Source organism: Mixophyes fleayi, chromosome 11 (assembly GCF_038048845.1).
Source record: "Mixophyes fleayi isolate aMixFle1 chromosome 11, aMixFle1.hap1, whole genome shotgun sequence".
NCBI classification, from domain to species: domain Eukaryota; kingdom Metazoa; phylum Chordata; class Amphibia; order Anura; family Limnodynastidae; genus Mixophyes; species Mixophyes fleayi.
Window position 1 is genome coordinate 29,742,197 of NC_134412.1, and position 20,958 is coordinate 29,763,154.

Consider the following 20,958-nt stretch of genomic DNA (forward strand, 5'->3'; position numbering starts at 1 on the left):
TGTCAGGATCTGCCTTCTCTTCTACTGCAGCATCGCTTCAGCATGCTGCTTTGTCTTGGCAGCTCCTGTCTATTGGACTACTCTGGACTTGATACTAGTTGAATGTACCCTGTAGTACCTCTGAACCACCAGAGGTGCTGCTATCGTGCTTGGCCTCTTTCTCTCACTAGCAGGGGTTAACCTGCTGCACCTGCTAATTATCTGTACCTGTTCTCTCCTTATTTATGTTCTGTTGAACCGTTCATAAAGACTGTTAGTCTGGGTATGGTAACATTGCCAACCTGTTGGGTTTGGTTTTACAGATTTGCCTTGTAGTTCCTGTTATCATGAGTAACCTGCCTTTATTGACTACTACTATTAGTGCTAATGACTATTGATCAAGGACTTTCTGCTCATCTGCATTTCTCTCCTTGTTAGTCATGAGAACAGACCTCTCCTCTTCCAAATAGGAAAGCTTTGAACACAATTATACTAATGGGTGGCATCAGGGTGTAGCGCTAGGCACAGGAAACATTAGGGTACAAAAAAGTGAAACTTAAATACAGTTTACTGTGATTCCCAAACATCTGCATATCAGCAAAGGTATGGTTTTTCATTGGGTAAGTTCCTCCCATTAGCCCTAACATACATAGGAATGTGCCTTCCCCGGTGCAAAGAGTCAGCACTTAATTACCATGTCACAGCCTATGGAAAGTGCAACACTAACCATGTTGGGACGCAGTTACAGGTAATCACCACAGAAATACACTCATCCATATCCAGTGGTCGAATTCGGCCAGTCTAGGGCAATATACCATACCATCACAGATTGGGATAGCAGCAGTAACATGAGAGGGGCTGGCCCTCATGCAATCCTATATTGAATTCTTCATACAAATTAACTATTAGCATATAAAATAAAAAACACTGGTAGTTGTACTATTTGTATTGTAAATTTAAATCGTATATATGTATACTAGTATATATGATATTACACTAAAGCTTATGGGGGCTTAGACAACCCATGACTACTTCGATGGACATTTTATGGAGGTCCAAACCTTGCAGGGTAATGCCAGCCCAAAAGGATTTATGATGCAGTCAGGCCACAGTCTTCTTTAGCCTTAAATCGCAGGCTAGGGGATATTGTAGGCCAAGGACAGTAGTAGAGCTCTAAATTTCTGAGAGCAGTTGAACGGTGGTGTTCAATGTTCTTGGGGTGACCTCTTCTAGACCAGCCAATACATACAAGCTCTTCTTCCCAAGCAACCCTAGCATCATGGGTACACACATTAATTGGTTGGCCCCCCCAACCAATTAGTGCTGATTTTTGTGCTATCTGTAATTGCTCAAGCATTACTCAGTTTTCTACCTCCTCTGCTATTATACTTAACTGTGTTTGTTATTATACTTATGTGTATTCATTTATTTTTTTATGTTGTATTAGTGCAGCTATATGCCAATACTGTGGCACCTTATAAATAAACGATGACAAACAATTGTAGTGGAGACTCCTAATTTCCAAATGCTCCATGATCACAGCCTGTTACTGGTCCATCATATTCTTGTGGGGCTGATGAATGATATCGGACACCTGTTTCACTTGGTTTATCAAGCACTCCCATCCCGGATTCTGTCAATAATGTATCCAGACATCTTCTGTTGCTCATGCATCCTATTGAACAAATAGGCTGACTTGGGCCTCTTGAATGGATCTACTCTGCGGGTATGTTTGTCGAAAGAGGCACGACTGATACCAATTGTTCTGGGGTCACCAGTCTGGAAATTCATGGCCTCTGTTCCTGGCTCCAGGTACTGGAAATAACCAGGTATGCAGAATAGCAACCAGGTCCTGTGGGACGGAAAGATCTCTAGGGTAGAGATCAAGGAACTGAGCTTCGTATGTGATCCATGCTCTTGATGCTTCTCCCAGAACTGGGGGCTTATGTGGCTGTAGACGAAGTTGGTTGGCCACATCTTTAACAGTCAACAGTGCCACCTGTTTTGAGATGGAGGATGTCCTATACATCTGCCCAGTCTCACACCTTGGACTGGCATTGCAGCAGAAACTGTCTTACCAGATGGCTCTCTTCCATGCCAAGCGGAAGAAATGCATTAGCCACAGTATTAAAATAGGTAACATAATTGAATGATTAACAAAATTAGAGAAGGAAACACACAAAGACACAAATGTTACTTCTTGTCTTATATGTAATTCTTCACCATTGTTACAAAATTGCTTACCATTATTCTAGGAGACTATTGAGTAACGTAGGGCTAGTGAAGGAACTTATAAAATGTCCTAACAAAATTTTGCATGTGTGGCAAGCAGCAGGGCAAAGTGTAGCGTCTTATCTTTTTATTATACGGTTTCCTCTATCTTGCTTTCTTTTTTTAGCTCAGTGGTGAGAAACTGGAAGATTGTGATTCTATTAATAGATAGCAAAATTAATCAAAGCCATAAATACAGTTTGAATTATGAAACATTTGTAAGATAGCAGTTACATGTGCATTTACTGGCTACTTCTAAAACACACAGTAATTATATTATAGATAAATATTTCACTGGTGGAATTTGGCCTTATGTTTTCCGAGCCCTACTCCAACTACATCTGCCTAATCAATTTACTGCCATTGTCCCAGCTCTTTTTAGATATTATACAATTCATGAAATGCGGAATGGAGAAGCAGAAGTGGAAACTGGATTGTATAGTCGATACTTCTCACCTCTGTGAAACGGTTCCGCTGCAAAATTCTATTTCTGTGAAGTTTTGCTGCAATTTCGCTCATATCTACTAAAAAGTAACTTTTGTCCGTTATAAACAAATGAACAAAAGATAAGGGACAATTTTGAAAGACACTATTAAAGCTGCATACCACCTTATGGTTAAATGTTACTAACCTGCTCCCGGGGCTCAGGGCTGCTCCAAACAGCTGTGTTTCTTGGGGCAGACAAAAACCAGGCTGTGTGACACTGAAGTTGTGGGATGTGAGCAGGAGGACCAATCAGAAGCTGCAATAAATTGCGGCTTCTAACTGGACCTGTCGCTTACACGCTAACCCCCCCCCCCCCCCTCGCCACTCCCTCCCTCCCCCAGTGAGCCATTTTAAAGAGCCGAACTGCTCGCTGCTCCGGAAAAGTTAAGGAACAAGTATGAAACATTTAATTATTCAGTATTAATCCAGCTTTGTATATATGCATCTTAATGATGATCACTATATTACGTTTTCACATTTTAGATATAGTGGAACCGTAAATGCTGATTTTGCATAAAATTGCACTGCGCATGCCCAGAACAGACTACATGCCAGTGAACGTAATTACATCCAATTCTTCTTCGAACGTAAATGACACCTTCAACGGCCTACAATTTCATGGGGGAGGGAGGGAGCGGAAACACATAGTCAATGTACAGTAACGGCTTGCCAAGCTCGAGTGCACGGAGTAGCTTTCGATTCAAGCTTCGGGCATCTCTAATGTACGTGTTTTTCAGGCGCATCATTTGCACCAGTTACAGAGCAGGTGTAATTGCTAAGTGATAGTGATGACTGTTGCCGAGACATGCTAGAACATGTGTTTGCAATCAAGAGCAACTGTAAAAATGCATTTGATGTACAGTAGTACATTAATAACATCCTTCTAAATCTATTTAATGGGGAAATGGAAATGTATTGTTTTATGTTTTTTTAATTAATAAATATATATATATATATTTTCTGTGCATTCAGATGGGATTTTATATTGCACACATGTATTGGAAGTATCCTGCAGTGTTTTTTTTTTTTGCCTGTCTCTAAGCGAATATGTGCTGCATAAGCAGAGTTTACCTACACCTGTATTCAGCAAGAGTCATTTCTTCAGACCTGCTTCTAGCTGGATACTGACGTGCGTATGCCCAAATTATGTGCATTTAAGAAAAAAAGAAAAAAAGCTCACTACTTTCAGTTTGCATGCTGTAATGAACAAGGCCCAGTATGTTCACACAGCACTGTTTAATTGTTATAACAGTAGAATACAGACATCCTGACCTCAGTATTGCACATTTTTAGGTAGGATACTCTGTATGCGTTTATTAGTTGCTGTCTATTAATATGTTATTAACTCTGGCATATGTAAAGTGCAAATGATTAAATTGACACATTGTAAACAAAGCACAACATGTGTTTAAGTTTCTATTATCAAACTACAAGCTAGAAGCCTGGTTGCTACTAGGGGTGTGCACCGGGCACTTTTAGTGTTTTGGGTTTTGGGTTATGATTAGCTTGAGGTTTTGGGTTCTGATTTGTTTTGCCAAAACACCTGACGAAAGGTTTTGGTTCTGATTTAGGGTTTTGGGTTCTGATTTATTTTTAAAAAAAGCATAAAAAGCGCTAAAATCCATTTTTTTGTTTTTTTTACACTCCTACGCTATTATTAACCTCAATAACATTCAATAACAATCATTTCTACTAATTTCCAGGCTATTCTGAACACCTCACACCTCACAATATTCTTTTTAGTCAAAAACGTTGCACCGAGGTAGTTTTCTGGACTGCGTAGTGGAGTGGCCCCGGTACCCAATTTGGTACCGGGGCCACAATATATCACCCTCAACAGTTCTGAATTCCACTGCACAGCTGCCTGCTCCTACATCCTCTGCAGCATATACAGGGTGTAGTTCGAGCGCGTCAATACTTCTTGTTTTTGACGATGACAGGTCATTAATTTTGGATTTGCCCCCAACACTGAATGTAGTTGATACGCATCTATCTGGACTGCATAGTGGAGTGGCCCCGGTACCCAATTTGGTACCGGGGCCACAATATATCATCAAAGCGTACGAAGGGCTTCATCCACAAGAGCTACATGCTTGGTGTAATCGCAATGGTTTACTAGCTCCTCCCTCACTTTCTCTTGTAATATAGATTGCAGTACCTATTCTCTTGCACTGCTTAAAAATTGAACGTATTAAATGTAATATAGATTGCAATACCTATTCTCTTGCACTGCTTAAAAATTGAAAGTAGGAAATGTAATATAGATTGCAGTACCTATTCTCTGGAACTGCTTAAAAATTGAACGTAGTAAATGTAATATAGATTGCAGTACCTATTCTCTGGAACTGCTTAAAGAATGAACATAGTAAATGTAATATAGATTGCAGTACCTATTATCTGGAACTGCTTAAAAATTGAACGTATTAAATGTAATATAGATTGCAGTACCTATTATCTGGAACTGCTACAGTTCTTGGTGGATTGGAAGGGTTACGGCCCTGAGGAGCGCTCATGGGTAAGAGCCATTGACCTACATGCTCCCCGTCTACTTAAATCCTTCCATAAAAAATTTCCTTTGAAACCCTATTAGGTGTTCGGAGTCCACCTTTATGGCAGGGGGTACTGTTACGGACTTACCTTATCCCCGCCGCTCCGTCCAGCCGCACTTCCGCATTCAGGACCATGTGACCGCACCCGGAGGCGGTCACATGACCACAACCTAGAGGCGGGGATTTTGAATCCCCTTCTGTATAAAAACCTCACTCTGACACTCGCTGAGTGTCAGAGCAACACTTACCTGTTCCTGGCTCCTGCTCTTCGTGGATTGCAGTGTCTTCCTGTTTCCTGTGTCTCCTGTGTGCTGATCTCTGCCTGTTTGACTTCCCTGGCTCTCTATTCCCTGTGTACCGACCCGGCTTGCTGACCATTCTCCTATTCTTGTGACCCGTGTACCGAACCTGGCTTGTTGACTCCGAGTTGCCTTCTGATTCTGCCTGACTCCATTCCTGTGTACCGAACCGGCTTGTTGACTCCGCTACCACCGCTTCACTCCGCTGTACTACATCTTGAGGCGAACCTGGGGACCGCGACCTGCGACTCCTGGCAGCGAAGCCCACCCCGCCTTGCGGCGGTTCTTGGTGAACACCGGGGAGATCGTTAGACTCCGCACCTCAGGTAAGCCAGCGCTAATCAAGATTAGTAATATAGTATCCAGAATCTGTTACAGCCTAGTGATCCATAGATCCCTAGGCTGTAGAGTCCCATAGTAAAACAAAACAGAACAGTGAGACCTGGTGCCAGCACTCATCTGCTGTTCAAATGGGTGGTAGCAAGTGCGTCACTACATGCACAGGGTGCAGCTGGCATGGGACCCACAGCTGAGCTAGGCTATCTTCTTTAACAGAGCCCCATATTTATTTTTGATTTTCACCACTGGGTGGTTCCGGGGGATCTTAACAAATGTTTATTTTAGGTCAGGTCCCACAAATATCTAGCTATGCTCCTGAGTGGCAGTATGAACTATAGGCCAGGCTGAAACACTAGAAAATTATGCATGACCAGACCCTCATATTACATTACTAATCTAATCGAATACCTGCTCATATCACGTTCCGCCCGGTGAACCCTAATAGTGCAACTATTAATTACAATATGCTCTCTATGATTCCATGGTGAAACTAACTGACCATCGTGGGAGAAGGTAGTTCAACATAAAGCCAGGACGAGATATTTCTGCCCGAGGTGGCAAGCCAAAATTGTGCTGCCCTTCCCCAAAATTAAAACACAAGAAATACAATTTTTCAACTCTTGATGATTTGGACTGTTAGCAACTTATATTTATCTTCTCTGAACCACCAATAGAGGAAATCCAGCTCCATCGCTGACTTTATCCACTTTACATTCATCCTTTTCTCCTCCTGCCCTCTCTCTTGCCAAACAAACCTATTTCACATCCCTCATCTCCTCCCTGTTCAACAACCCCCGACAGCGCTTCGCTACCATTAATTCTCTACTGTGTCCCCCAACACCTCCTCCCCCCTCGTCCATCACCACTCTTGACATTGCCGCCTACCCCAAAGACAAAATTGAATATATCCACAATGATATCTTTTCTCACCAGATTCACCTTTCCCCACCCATCCTCTCTAACTATCCTTTCCTCTTCTCTCTTCCTCGTCTTATACAACCTGTCCTCTTGCCCCTGTTCTCTACAAGTTCCTCTCCACCCTCGCATAGCCTGTCATCACATTGCTCACCTCTTTAACCTCTCTTTCTCTTCGCTGGTAGCTTCCCCTCAGCCTTCATTTTAGCTAGTTTACTGTGTCTCACCACCTCACCCTCTAGAATGTAAGCTCTAATGGGCAGGGTCCTCTCTACCTATTGTCCCACGTCTGTCTACTGTCTGACTCCCTCGTACCTCCTGTCATGTCTTTTGCTACACTCTGTGTGAGTCCCCATAGCATTACTCACCCTCATCTGTGCAACTTATGTGTTAACTCCTCTATTTGTGACATGCCTACTGTATCTGGCACCATGGAATCTGTGGCCTCTTATAAATGAATTAATAATAATATTTGCAGGAATCTGATTGGCTGCTATGGATAGCACCTTCATTATTCCATTTTTGAAGTTTTAATAAATCTACTCCTAAATCAGTTATTTTATTACTTTATTACTCCCTTCTCTAAATTATTGTCTGGTTTCTCTAGCTGTAGCTGCTAGTTTATCTACTAAATCTCAGCTTTCCAATCACTTTCTTAATTGTTTTTCTGTATCACTCCTATCCACACACTGCACTGTAGCACTGTGTTTGCCTACCACACACTTGCCCAAAATGGCCGCCAAACCCATATATATATATATATATATATATATATATATCTATATATATATACATATATAAAATCATAATCAACATTTATTTATATAGCGCCACTGATTCCGCAGCACTGTACAGAGAACTCACTCACATCAGTCCCTGCCCCATTGGAGCTTACAGTCTAAATTCCCTAACATACACAGACACAGACAGAAACTAGGGTCAATTTTGATAACAGCCAATTAACCTACCAGTATGTTTTTGGAGTGTGGGAGGAAACCAGAGCACCCGGACGAAACCCACGCAAACACAGGGAGAACATACAAACTCCACACAGATAAGGCCATAAACGGGAATTGAACTCATGACCCCAGTGCTGTGAGGCAGAAGTGCTAACCACTTGGCCACAGCACTGCCCCGTGTATATGTATATATATTTCACAAAACAAAATGGTTGTTACTATCCAGCTTGATGTACTTCATCCAATCTGTGCCTCTAGTGCTTTTTTGAGGATCCAGGCAGCTTGGCAAAGACTTTGTTGCAGGCACAAGAGCAGCCAGTGGAGCCAGTACCAAATGATTGTGTAACCACTGACTGAGTGGTTACATGAACATCAAACACTGGTTTTCTTGGCTGCTCAAGTGTCTACATCAAGGTGTCCGCCATGCTGAGGAATGTTACTGACCACCAATAAAAAGCCTTGTACGACTGCACCAACATCATTTGGTTTATGCAACCTCCCCCTATGTGACCTTCCCTTCACCCATTTGTATCTGCTCCAATCCATCATAAATGCTGATTTTCGCTCCTGTCATTCCACTGCACCGACTCTGGAAATCCCTACCAGGCTTCCCATCACCCTCACCCTCCCTACACAGGCTCCCCATAACCTCCAGAATCCAATTCAGGCTACTCACCCTCACCTTTAATATCTTCACCAACACCTCTTCCTCAAACATCTCTGACTTTGCTATGAGACATGTTACCTCTTGCTCTCTTAGATCAGTCCTTAACCTGTGCCTTATCTTCTCTCTCTGATTATCGCCTCAAACTTCTACCTCCAACAATGTGTTCCTCCAGGAGAAAAAGATCCATCACTGAACAATTTCTAATTTTACAATAAAGGACGGGCAGTATATGGGAATACAGCCTGTTTACATTCAGCAGCATAACTTGTATGTTTTCTGTCTGTTTATACTGTAGCTACTGCTAACAGTCATGCTATATTGGAATGAAGCTGTAAACCATTAGCATTCTTTGGACTTCAAGTATAAGCCAAAATCCAAACTTTAATTGAAATAGTTTAAAATGTCCATTTAAAAATGAACTAGATGTTTGGGGGTAAAAAAATCAGTATTTGAAAAAAAAACAGTAAACTTAATAAGTATTAGTATTTTTTGGGGTGGTAATGGTTACTGTGATGCCCATTGGTGGCTTGCTCTGTCTCCTGATAATCCTACCATGATAATTGAACCATATACAAATTCTTGAAGGGGTCAATAAATTCTTGGTGGTCTCTCTCTCCCCTACAGGGTTAATTAAGAAAGCTTGATCATGTTTGTAGTAGGGATGAGCGCGCTCGGATTTCTGAAATCCGAGCCCACCCGAACGTTGCGGATCCGAGTCGGATCCGAGACAGATCCGGGTATTGGCGCCAAATTCAAAAGTGAAACTGAGGCTCTGACTCATAATCCCGTTGTCGGATCTCGCGATACTCGGATCCTATAAATTCCCCGCTAGTCGCCGCCATCTTCACTCGGGCATTGATCAGGGTAGAGGGAGGGTGTGTTAGGTGGTCCTCTGTGCTGTTTAGTTCTGTGCTGTTTAGTTCTGTGCTGTTTAGTGCTGTGCTGTGCTGTGCTGTTTAGTGCTGTGCTGTGCTGTGCTGTTTAGTGCTGTGCTGTGCTGTGCTGTGCTGTGCTGTGCTGTGCTGTGCTGTGCTGTGTTCTGCAGTATCAGTCCAGTGGTGCTGTGTGCTGTGCTCTGTCCTTCTGAGGTCAGTGGTGCTGCTGGGTCCTGTGCTGTGTCCTGTTCAGTCCAGTGGTGCTGTGTCCTGTGCTCTGTGCTTCTAAGGGCATAGTTATTTCCCCAATATTCCCCTGTGTTTAAAAAAATAAAAAAAAGTTTTTTTAAAAAATACCAAAAACTACTTTAATATTTTTTAATTACCACAAAATTTTCACAACCAATCCTGCAGTATAAGCCCATTGGTACTGCAATATTACCAAGTTCACACATTCAGCAGTAAAAGTCCAGTGGTACTGCAATATTACAAAGTTTACACATTCTGCAGTATCAGTCCAGTGGTGCTGTGTCCTGTGCTCTGTCCTGCTGAGTTCCGTAGTGCTGCTGGGTCCTGTGCCGTGTCCTGTTCAGTCCAGTGGTGCTGTGTCCTGTGCTCTGTGCTTCTAAGGGCATAGTTATTTCCCCATTATTCCCAAGTTTTTAAAAAATAAAAAAAAAGTAAAAAATAATAAAAAATTTAAAAAAAAAAAAAATATATAATAATTATAACCAAATTTGCAAAACCAATCCAGCATTATAAGTCCATTGGTACTGCAATATTACCAAGTTCACACATTCTGCAGTATCAGTCCAGTGGTGCTGTGTCCTGTGCTCTGTCCTGCTGAGTTCCGTAGTGCTGCTGGGTCCTGTGCCGTGTCCTGTTCAGTCCAGTGGTGCTGTGTCCTGTGCTCTGTGCTTCTAAGGGCATAGTTATTTCCCCACTATTCCCAAGTTTTTTAAAAATAAAAAAAAAGTAAAAAATAATAAAAAATTTTAAAAAAAAAAAAAAATATATAATAATTATAACCAAATTTGCAAAACCAATCCAGCAGTATAAGTCCATTGGTACTGCAATATTACCAAGTTCACACATTCTGCAGTATCTTGTGCTACATATAATGGAGACCAAAAATTTGGAGGATAAAGTAGGGAAAGATCAAGACCCACTTCCTCCTAATGCTGAAGCTGCTGCCACTAGTCATGACATAGACGATGAAATGCCATCAACGTCGTCTTCCAAGCCCGATGCCCAATCTCGTAGTACCGGCCATGTAAAATCCAAAAAGCCCAAGTTAAGAAAAAGTAGCAAAAAGAGAAACTTAAAATCATCTGAGGAGAAACGTAAAGTTGCCAATATGCCATTTACGACACGGAGTGGCAATGAACGGCTTAGGCCCTGGCCCGTGTTCATGACTAGTGGTTCAGCTTCACCCACGGATCTTAGCCCTCCTCCTCCTCCCCCCCCCCTACAAAAAATTGAAGAGAGTTATGCTGTCAGCAACAAAACAGCAAACAACTCTGCCTTCTAAAGAGAAATTATCACAAATCCCCAAGGCGAGTCCAAGGGTGTCGGTGGTTGTCAAGCCTGACCTTCCCATCACTGTACGGGAAGAGGTGGCTCGGGAGGAGGCTATTGATGATGTAGCTGGCGCTGTGGAGGAACTTGATGATGAGGATGGTGATGTGGTTATTGTAAATGAGGCACCAGGGGGGGAAACAGCTGATGTCCATGGGATGAAAAAGCCCATCGTCATGCCTGGTCAGAAGACCAAAAAATGCACCTCTTCGGTCTGGAGTTATTTTTATCCAAATCCAGACAACCAATGTATGGCAATATGTAGCTTATGTAAAGCTCAAATAAGCAGGGGTAAGGATCTTGCCCACCTAGGAACATCCTCCCTTATACGTCACCTGAATAACCTTCATAGTTCAGTGGTTAGTTCAGGAACTGGGGCTAGGACCCTCATCGGTACAGGGACACCTAAATCCCGTGGTCCAGTTGGATACACACCAGCAACACCCTCCTCGTCAACTTCCTCCACAATCTCCATCAGATTCAGTCCTGCAGCCCAAGTCAGCAGCCAGACTGAGTCCTCCTCAATACGGGATTCATCCGAGGAATCCTGCAGCGGTACGCCTACTACTGCCACTGCTGCTGTTGCTGCTGTTAGTCGGTCATCTTCCCAGAGGGGAAGTCGTAAGACCGCTAAGTCTTTCACCAAACAATTGACCGTCCAACAGTCGTTTGCCATGACCACCAAATACGATAGTAGTCACCCTATTGCAAAGCGTATAACTGCGGCTGTAACTGCAATGTTGGTGTTAGACGTGCGCCCGGTGTCCGCCATCAGTGGAGTGGGATTTAGAGGGTTGATGGAGGTATTGTGTCCCCGGTACCAAATCCCCTCGAGATTCCACTTCACTAGGCAGGCGATACCAAAAATGTACAGAGAAGTACGATCAAGTGTCCTCAGTGCTCTTAAAAATGCGGTTGTACCCACTGTCCACTTAACCACGGACATGTGGACAAGTGGTTCTGGGCAAACGAAGGACTATATGACTGTGACAGCCCACTGGGTAGATGCATCCCCTTCCGCAGCAACAGCAACAGCTGCATCAGTAGCAGCATCTACAAAATGGCTGCTCATGCAAAGGCAGGCAACATTGTGCATTACAGGCTTTAATAAGAGGCACAACGCTGACAACATATTAGAGAAAATGAGGGAAATTATCTCCCAGTGGCTTACCCCACTTAGACTCTCATGGGGATTTGTGGTGTCAGACAATGCCAGTAACATTGTGCGGGCATTAAATATGGGCAATTTCCAGCACGTCCCATGTTTTGCCCACACCATTAATTTGGTGGTGCAGCATTACCTCAAGAGGGACAGGGGTGTGCAGGAGATGCTTGCGGTGGCCCGCAAAATTGCTGGACACTTTCGGCATTCAGCCAGTGCCTACCGCAGACTAGAGGCACATCAAAAAAGCTTGAACCTGCCCTGCCATCACCTCAAACAAGAGGTTGTGACGCGCTGGAACTCCACCCTCTATATGCTGCAGAGGATGGAGGAGCAGCAAAAGGCCATTCAGGCCTACACAGCCACCTACGACATAGGCAAAGGAGTGGGGATGCGCCTGAGTCAAGCGCAGTGGAGACTGATTTCCGTGTTGTGCAAGGTTCTGCAGCCATTTGAACTTGCCACACGAGAAGTCAGTTCCGACACTGCCAGCTTGAGTCAGGTCATTCCCCTGATCAGGCTGTTGCAGAAGCAGCTGGAGAAAGTGAGGGAGGAGCTGGTAAGCCATTGCGATTACAGCAAGCATGTAGCTCTTGTGGATGTAGCCCTTCGTACGCTTTGCCAGGATCCGAGGGTGGTCACTCTTTTAAAGTCAGAGGAATACATTCTGGCCACCGTGCTCGATCCTCGGTTTAAAGCGTATGTTGTGTCTCTGTTTCCGGCGGACACAAATCTACAGCGGTGCAAAGACCTGCTGGTCAGGAGATTGTCCTCTGAAGAGGACCGTGACATGCCAACAGCTCCACCCTCATTTTCTTCCACATCTATGACTGCGAGGAAAAAGCTCAGTTTTCCCAAAAGAGGCACTGGCGGGGATGCTGATAACATCTGGTCCGGACTGAAGGACCTGCCAACCATTGCAGACATGTCTACTCTCGCTGCATTGGATGCTGTGACAATAGAAAAAATTGTGGATGATTACTTTGCTGACACCATCCAAGTAGACATGTCAGACAGTCCATATTGTTACTGGCAGGAAAAAAAGGCAGTTTGGAAGCCCCTGTACAAACTGGCTCTATTTTACCTGAGTTGTCCCCCCTCCAGTGTGTACTCGGAAAGAGTTTTTAGTGCAGCGGGGAACCTGGTCAGTGAGCGGCGAAGGAGGTTGCTTCCTCACAACGTTGAAAAAATGATGTTTATAAAAATGAATAATCAATTCCTCAATGAAGTACAGCACTGCCCTCCAGATACTACAGAGGGACCTGTGGTTGTGGAGTCCAGCGGGGACGAATTGATAATGTGTGATGAGGAGGAAGTAGACACTGTAGGGGGAGAGGAATCAGAGGTTGAGGATGAGGACGACATCTTGCCTCAGTAGAGCCTGTTTAGTCTGTACAGGGAGAGATGAATAGCTTTTTTGGTGTGGGGGCCCAAACAAACCAATCATTTCAGTCAAAGTTGTTTGGTAGGCCCTGTCGCTGAAATGATTGGTTTGTTAAAGTGTGCATGTCCTATTTCAACAACAGACCTCTCAACTGCAGCTCATCCCTCCTCTGCGGGGATAATGTCTCCTGTGCTCTGACACGTCACTCTGTGTACTCTCAGCCTCAGGATCTGACACTACAGCTACCATGCCTCTTGTAGCAGCCCTCACTCCAGGGCCTCTTCCATGTGCAGTGTCCCCCTCTCTCTTGGGTTCACTATAGTGGCATGGAGTTCTCCCCCTCATCCAGGGCACACATTCCTTGCCCTGGCTCAGTCACCACGCTCAGACTTCCAGGCAATGCTGGGGGAGCCTGGGAGCTTCCACCCCAGGTCCCCAGCTACAACTCTCCTCTCCTGTGTCTTCTCTCTCTTTCTGACACTTTAAAGATCGTGCCTTTAAATGAAAAAGTCAGTCTTCATTGCACGACTATGTGCAAGTGCAACAGGGACATTTTTTTGGGTTTACAAAGTCAAACAATAACACTACGACCCTGTCTGTCTGGGGTCTGTCAATGACGAATTGTCTGTAGCATGTTTGGAGGAGGTATTGTGGCCCCGGTATCAAATTGGGTACCGGGGCCACCCCACTACGCAGTCCAGATACTTGTTTGGTGGAATTCTGACACGTGGAGGGTGTATTTATTTTATTGTGGCCCCGGTATCAAATTGGGTACCGGGGCCACCCCACTACGCAGTCCAGATACTTGTTTGGTGGAATTCTGACACGTGGAGGGTTTTTTAATTATATTGTGGCCTCGGTACCAAATTGTGTACCGGGGCCACCACACTACGCAGTCAAGATAGATAGATGCGTATCATAGATAAAGTACATTCAGTGGTGTGGGGCAAATTGAAAAATATTCAAAATGCACTGACATTATCAAAAACAAGAGGTTGTCACACGCTAAAACTCCAACATGTATATGATGGAGAGGATGGAGGAGCAGCCGTATGTGTAGTGTAATGCAGATCTGTTGAAGGTTTTTTATATATTTTATTGTGGTGCCCAGTGCCCACTCCTCTACGCAGTCCAGGTACAATTATTGGTGCGAATCATAAAAGTTCAGGGTTTTTAATATATTGTGGTGACCCACTCCTCTACGCAGTCCAGGTACATTTATTGGTGCGATTCATAAAAGTTCAGGGTTTTTAATATATTGTGGTGACCCACTCCTCTACGCAGTCCAGGTACATTTATTGGTGCGAATCATAAAAGTTCAGGGTTTTTAATATATCTTGTGGTGACCCACTCCTCTACGCAGTCCAGGTACAATTATTGGTGCGAATCATAAAAGTTCAGGGTTTTTAATATATTGTGGTGACCCACTCCTCTACGCAGTCCAGGTACATTTATTGGTGCGATTCATAAAAGTTCAGGGTTTTTAATATATTGTGGTGACCCACTCCTCTACGCAGTCCAGGTACATTTATTGGTGCGAATCATAAAAGTTCAGGGTTTTTAATATATCTTGTGGTGACCCACTCCTCTACGCAGTCCAGGTACAATTATTGGTGCGAATCATAAAAGTTCAGGGTTTTTAATATATTGTGGTGACCCACTCCTCTACGCAGTCCAGGTACATTTATTGGTGCGATTCATAAAAGTTCAGGGTTTTTAATATATTGTGGTGACCCACTCCTCTACGCAGTCCAGGTACATTTATTGGTGCGAATCATAAAAGTTCAGGGTTTTTAATATATCTTGTGGTGACCCACTCCTCTACGCAGTCCAGGTACATTTATTGGTGCGATTCATAAAAGTTCAGGGTTTTTAATATATTGTGGTGACCCACTCCTCTACGCAGTCCAGGTACATTTATTGGTGCGAATCATAAAAGTTCAGGGTTTTTAATATATCTTGTGGTGACCCACTCCTCTACGCAGTCCAGGTACATTTATTGGTGCGATTCATAAAAGTTCAGGGTTTTTAATATATTGTGGTGACCCACTCCTCTACGCAGTCCAGGTACATTTATTGGTGCGAATCATAAAAGTTCAGGGTTTTTAATATATCTTGTGGTGACCCACTCCTCTACGCAGTCCAGGTACATTTATTGGTGCGATTCATAAAAGTTCAGGGTTTTTAATATATTGTGGTGACCCACTCCTCTACGCAGTCCAGGTACAATTATTGGTGCAAATCATAAAAGTTCAGGGTTTTTAATATATTGTGGTGACCCACTCCTCTACGCAGTCCAGGTACAATTATTGGTGCGAATCATAAAAGTTCAGGGTTTTTAAGATATTGTGGTGACCCACTCCTCTACGCAGTCCAGGTACAATTATTGGTGCGAATCATAAAAGTTCAGGGTTTTTAAGATATTGTGGTGACCCACTCCTCTACGCAGTCCAGGTACAATTATTGGTGCGAATCATAAAAGTTCAGGGTTTTTAAGATATTGTGGTGACCCACTCCTCTACGCAGTCCAGGTACAATTATTGGTGCGAATCATAAAAGTTCAGGGTTTTTAAGATATTGTGGTGACCCACTCCTCTACGCAGTCCAGGTACAATTATTGGTGCGAATCATAAAAGTTCAGGGTTTTTAAGATATTGTGGTGACCCACTCCTCTACGCAGTCCAGGTACAATTATTGGTGCGAATCATAAAAGTTCAGGGTTTTTAAGATATTGTGGTGACCCACTCCTCTACGCAGTCCAGGTACAATTATTGGTGCGAATCATAAAAGTTCAGGGTTTTTAAGATATTGTGGTGACCCACTCCTCTACGCAGTCCAGGTACAATTATTGGTGCGAATCATAAAAGTTCAGGGTTTTTAAGATATTGTGGTGACCCACTCCTCTACGCAGTCCAGGTACAATTATTGGTGCGAATCATAAAAGTTCAGGGTTTTTAAGATATTGTGGTGACCCACTCCTCTACGCAGTCCAGGTACAATTATTGGTGCGAATCATAAAAGTTCAGCATTTTTAATATATATTGTGGTGACCCACTCCTCTACGCAGTCCAGAAAGATACCTTGTTGCAACGTTTTGGACTAATAACTATATTGTGAGGTGTTCAGAATACACTGTAAATTAGTGGAAATGCTTGTTATTGAATGTTATTGAGGTTAATAATAGCCTAGGAGTGAAAATAAGCCCAAAAACTTGATTTTTAAACTTTTTATGTTTTTTTCAAAAAAAATCCGAATCCAATACCTTAAATCCGAACCGAGACCTTTCGTCAAGTGTTTTGCGAGACAAATCCGAACCTCAAAAATAACGAAAATCCGGATCCAAAACACAAAACACGAGACCTCAAAAGTCGCCGGTGCACATCCCTAGTTTGTAGTGATGTTTGAATCATTCCCCAACATTGCCCCCAGGACACCCTTGTGGTATAATGGGGACATTGTAGAGCTTCTTACTGTTCTATATGTCCTTATCGGAGACTTTTATGGTGTAAAATATTTGTCTGACATTTTTCCAATGTGAATCAATTAATTTTATTTGAGAATATTTCCCACCAAAATTTCCACATTCAACCTCATGTCATGTTCAAAAACAACATGGGATTTAGATAATTTGGTCCTGCAACAAAACCCAATACTACTGGTGGTGGCCCTCAGAATAACTACTCTACTACACTGGCTATTTTGCTGATTAATTCCTTGGAAACAAAGCTTCATAAATGGAAACAAATATCACACTCACCTTCTGTAGATTGAGAAAAACTGAATGTGGCTTTTCCTGCTTTATAAATTTAAATTAGCTTTGGCTCTCTGGGCAAATTCAGTGATGTATGGGGACTGTGATATATAGGGACTGTGATGTATAGGGACTGTGATGTATGGGGACTGTGATGTATGGGGACTGTGATGTATGGGGACTGTGATGTATAGGGACTGTGATGTATGGGGACTGTGATGTATGGGGACTGTGATGTATGTGGACTGTGATGCCATACCTACCATTAATGCAACAGGTTATAATGTTTTGGTTCAATTTTGAGGATGTGTGCACGTCCTTGCCCTGATTATTACCTACCTATTTTGCATTAATATCTAGGGGGCAGAGGTGGAACTAGCGATCTGTGGGCTCCGATGCAGGGAAGCGGGGAGGAGGGAACCCCGGAGCTCGCTAGTTCCTTGTGCAGTGGGCCCCATTATCTCCATGGGCCCCGGTGCACCGTACCTGCTGCACCAATAGTAGTTCCACCACTGCTGGAGGAAGTTTTGCTAATGGTCAGTTTAGTATGCGCTTTGAAAATCGCCACTCATCGGATGTGTTTTTTTGTTTTTTGTTTTTGTTTACAGTTCTGACAAGTGAGATAGCTCAAACAGCATGTGCTTTATATGTGGTTAATAGGTTGCCAAAACTGTATGCTTCCCATTTGAAAAAAATCAGAATTGCGGATTCAGATTGGGCTAATTTAATTCATGTGTTTTGATGTACAGTTTACAAATGGCACATGAAAGCATGTAAAAACCTGCATTATACCGCAAGCCACGCTTCAATAAATTTCTCCCCAATGTCTGTGTTGTCCAGCCACATCATTTCCCTATGTCCTTGCTCCCTCCCAGTACATCCCAAAACACACAACTTGAATTGAGTGTTTAGTAAGGCTATAGAATGTTGCCATAGTTACATAACTATAGTTGAAGTAAGGATTTTTGATTAAAAGGAATGTTGAGGGCTAATTCTGAAAATGTAAAATGTTTGAAAATGTCTGATAAATACATTTCAGTAAAATTAATAAGGCTAATTATTTTAAATATAAAGCGCACCAGCCACTGGTGTATTACAAATTAATTCAAATAAAAGAGTATAGTATTGGAAAAATGTAAAAATGTTAAAACTTGGTCCTGTGTCTCGCTGTCACTGGTGGTAGCTGCAAAAATCTCTGGTTCTTAAAAGTGAAAGTAGATTCTTTCACTGTTTACAGATCTCATTCTGAGAAAGTTTACTTATAAAATAAGTGCTTTGAGCTGTTTAATTACTCAGTGTGTCATGCTCCCAGTGGCTTACATTGTTTTCAGGTCGTTGCAGTTTCTATCAGTAATTTTCTTCATTGCTCCCAGCATTCTCCTATACAACATGTGACAGCCTGTACAACCGTTCATTTCTAAGTAGCCGTATTTCAGTATTTACCTATTGATTGTGATTTAAATCATGAGCGAGTATCGCCACTGTGACACAGACCTTATCATCAAGACTTATGAATAAAAGTTAATACTGTATAATGTTATAAGGGATAATACAAAATGTAACATAATAAAAACAACATGAAATATAAACTTGAAGAAGAGGTGTGACACATACTTTTTTGCTTGTGTTTTGCTATGTTGTAAAGTTCAGGCTTACCTTGTGTTTTATATGTTGTCTTTTGTCCCCTTCGTCACTACACGCCTTTACTTATAGAGTGTTTCATGTTCCATTAGGTAGTGTTTAGTTGAGTTCTCACTGAACTGCTGGACTAGTTGCAGCAAGACACACCCACCTAATGACTTCTGTGGCGGTGAAAAGTCCACAGTATGAACAGAAACAAGTTGCTTGTTATAATTACAGGTGATTCAGGGTCAAACCCTAGAAACAGCAGCACTGCCTATACTGTATGTGAAGTGTAATACGTATTGTTATACAGGTGACATTTATTTTATAATTCAGTGTTACCTGAGAATTTCATGTAGTGAGCTGTCTATAATCAAAAATTCATGGCAAGCTGTGGGCTACATGAGGGCCACACAAGAAAATCAAAATGTCATGAAATTATTTGATATTTCAGGTTTTATCTTTACGTTTAATATCCATATTATTCAATATTGGTAGATGCAATGTATGTCATTTATATGTGTCAGTAAAGTAATTACAGTTGCAACACTGGGTTACAGTCAGACTTGTATGAAACGGCATATAAATATGCAAATATTGAGGCTGGATGATGCAGGCTCCCACAATCAATATTATTTTTTAACACCCCCCCCCTACTTTCCTTTGGTATGCTTCCCTTTAAATAGTTCCAAATTATGCTGTATTTAACAATTGTCATATTAAGCCATTCTAAGTCAGTTGACTATAAATATTTATCAAACATATATAATACTACTCAGATTAAACCAAATAATGTCCAGTGTGTGCCATGTAAGTGGGGAGTAAGCTGCATATTTAGGGAAGGAGCGTATGCACGTAGTCAGTTTACAGTAAGGATACGGCAAGCTGGAGTGCACACCACAGTGTACGATTCAAGCTGTGGGCATTTCCGAGGTACATGATTTTCTGTTGTATCACTTGCACCAGCTACAGGTCGGGTGTAAGTGCTGATTACTACTGATGACGTTCCTGTATGCATGTTAGAACATGTGTTTGCAATCAGGAGCAACTCTAAGAATGCATTTTATGTACAGTAATTCATTGAAAAAAATGTTTCCCTGTGCTTTATAAATAAAATATGGGATGTTTTTCAGCGCTACTGGAATCCCACAATAGACAGAGCGATTGCTGACTCGATATGTTGTAGAGGTTCAGAACATTCAGAGACCATGCAGATTTTCAAACATGTTATATTGGAAATTAACTTACAATAATGATGCTGGTAATGTTCACGTAGTGGATACTTGTAAGGGAGACCGTCTTCTAATGCCAAAATATCAAGTGTATATCATATACATAGATAGTGCAGAGGATCTGTCAAAGTTCCCGTAGCGGGTATTTGTGAGAGAGATCGTTTTCTGATGCCCAGAATGTCAGATGTATATAATATATACTGACGGTACAAGAAATCCGTCTTTCTCTCCTCTCTGTGCTTGTAAATATAGTTATTATTAGTAGGAAAAATATTGATAATTTTATGATTCTGGAACTGCATTAAGAGTTTGAGGTCATATGAGACGAAATGAAGTCTTGGTCACATATTTTGTTCTGGTTTTGGTTTTTTTCGGTGGTCGCAGTGAAATGATCCTTAGCACTATAATTTTATTTATTTATTTATTTTATACTAAAGTGACATTGTATAGCTACATAATCAGGATCTTGAGGAATTTCACATTTATACAGATACACATGACTGTGCACATACCTATATTATGTATTATATATGGATAAGTACCTATTCAGCTGATCAATCTGGAGGGGCACCTTTAACGAATGTATCTAAAAACAAAGATATGTCATATTGTGTGGTATTATATTTGTATTTGCGGTGTGCAAAATGATTGGTTATCTATCAGTTCAGCCTCTTACATTTGATAGTTTTACAGATAGGAAGTTTAACATACATACAAAAAATGCTAACAATTCTTATAAGTCCTCCGTAACTTGTCATTTTTTTTTTACTACTAATATCTCTTTTTAAAACTGCAGGTGGCTGACATAGTAACACAAGAGCATGTGCGATGGCAGAAAGTAAATCAGAACAGATACAAAAGGAAATATTCTATATTGGGGCACATAATT

The 20,958-nt window shown here is 42.1% G+C and overlaps 1 protein-coding gene across 1 annotated transcript in view; it reads right to left on the reverse strand.

Moving 5' to 3' along the window:
* Window positions 1–18,957, reverse strand: part of TMEM150B (transmembrane protein 150B) — a 36,645-nt gene extending 17,688 nt beyond the window's left edge. Inside the window, exon 1 of the mRNA XM_075191339.1 lies at window positions 18,871–18,957. The gene's annotated coding sequence lies outside the window, so the exon portion shown is untranslated. The remainder of the gene's footprint in view (window positions 1–18,870) is intronic.
* Window positions 18,958–20,958: the final 2,001 nt, after the last annotated feature.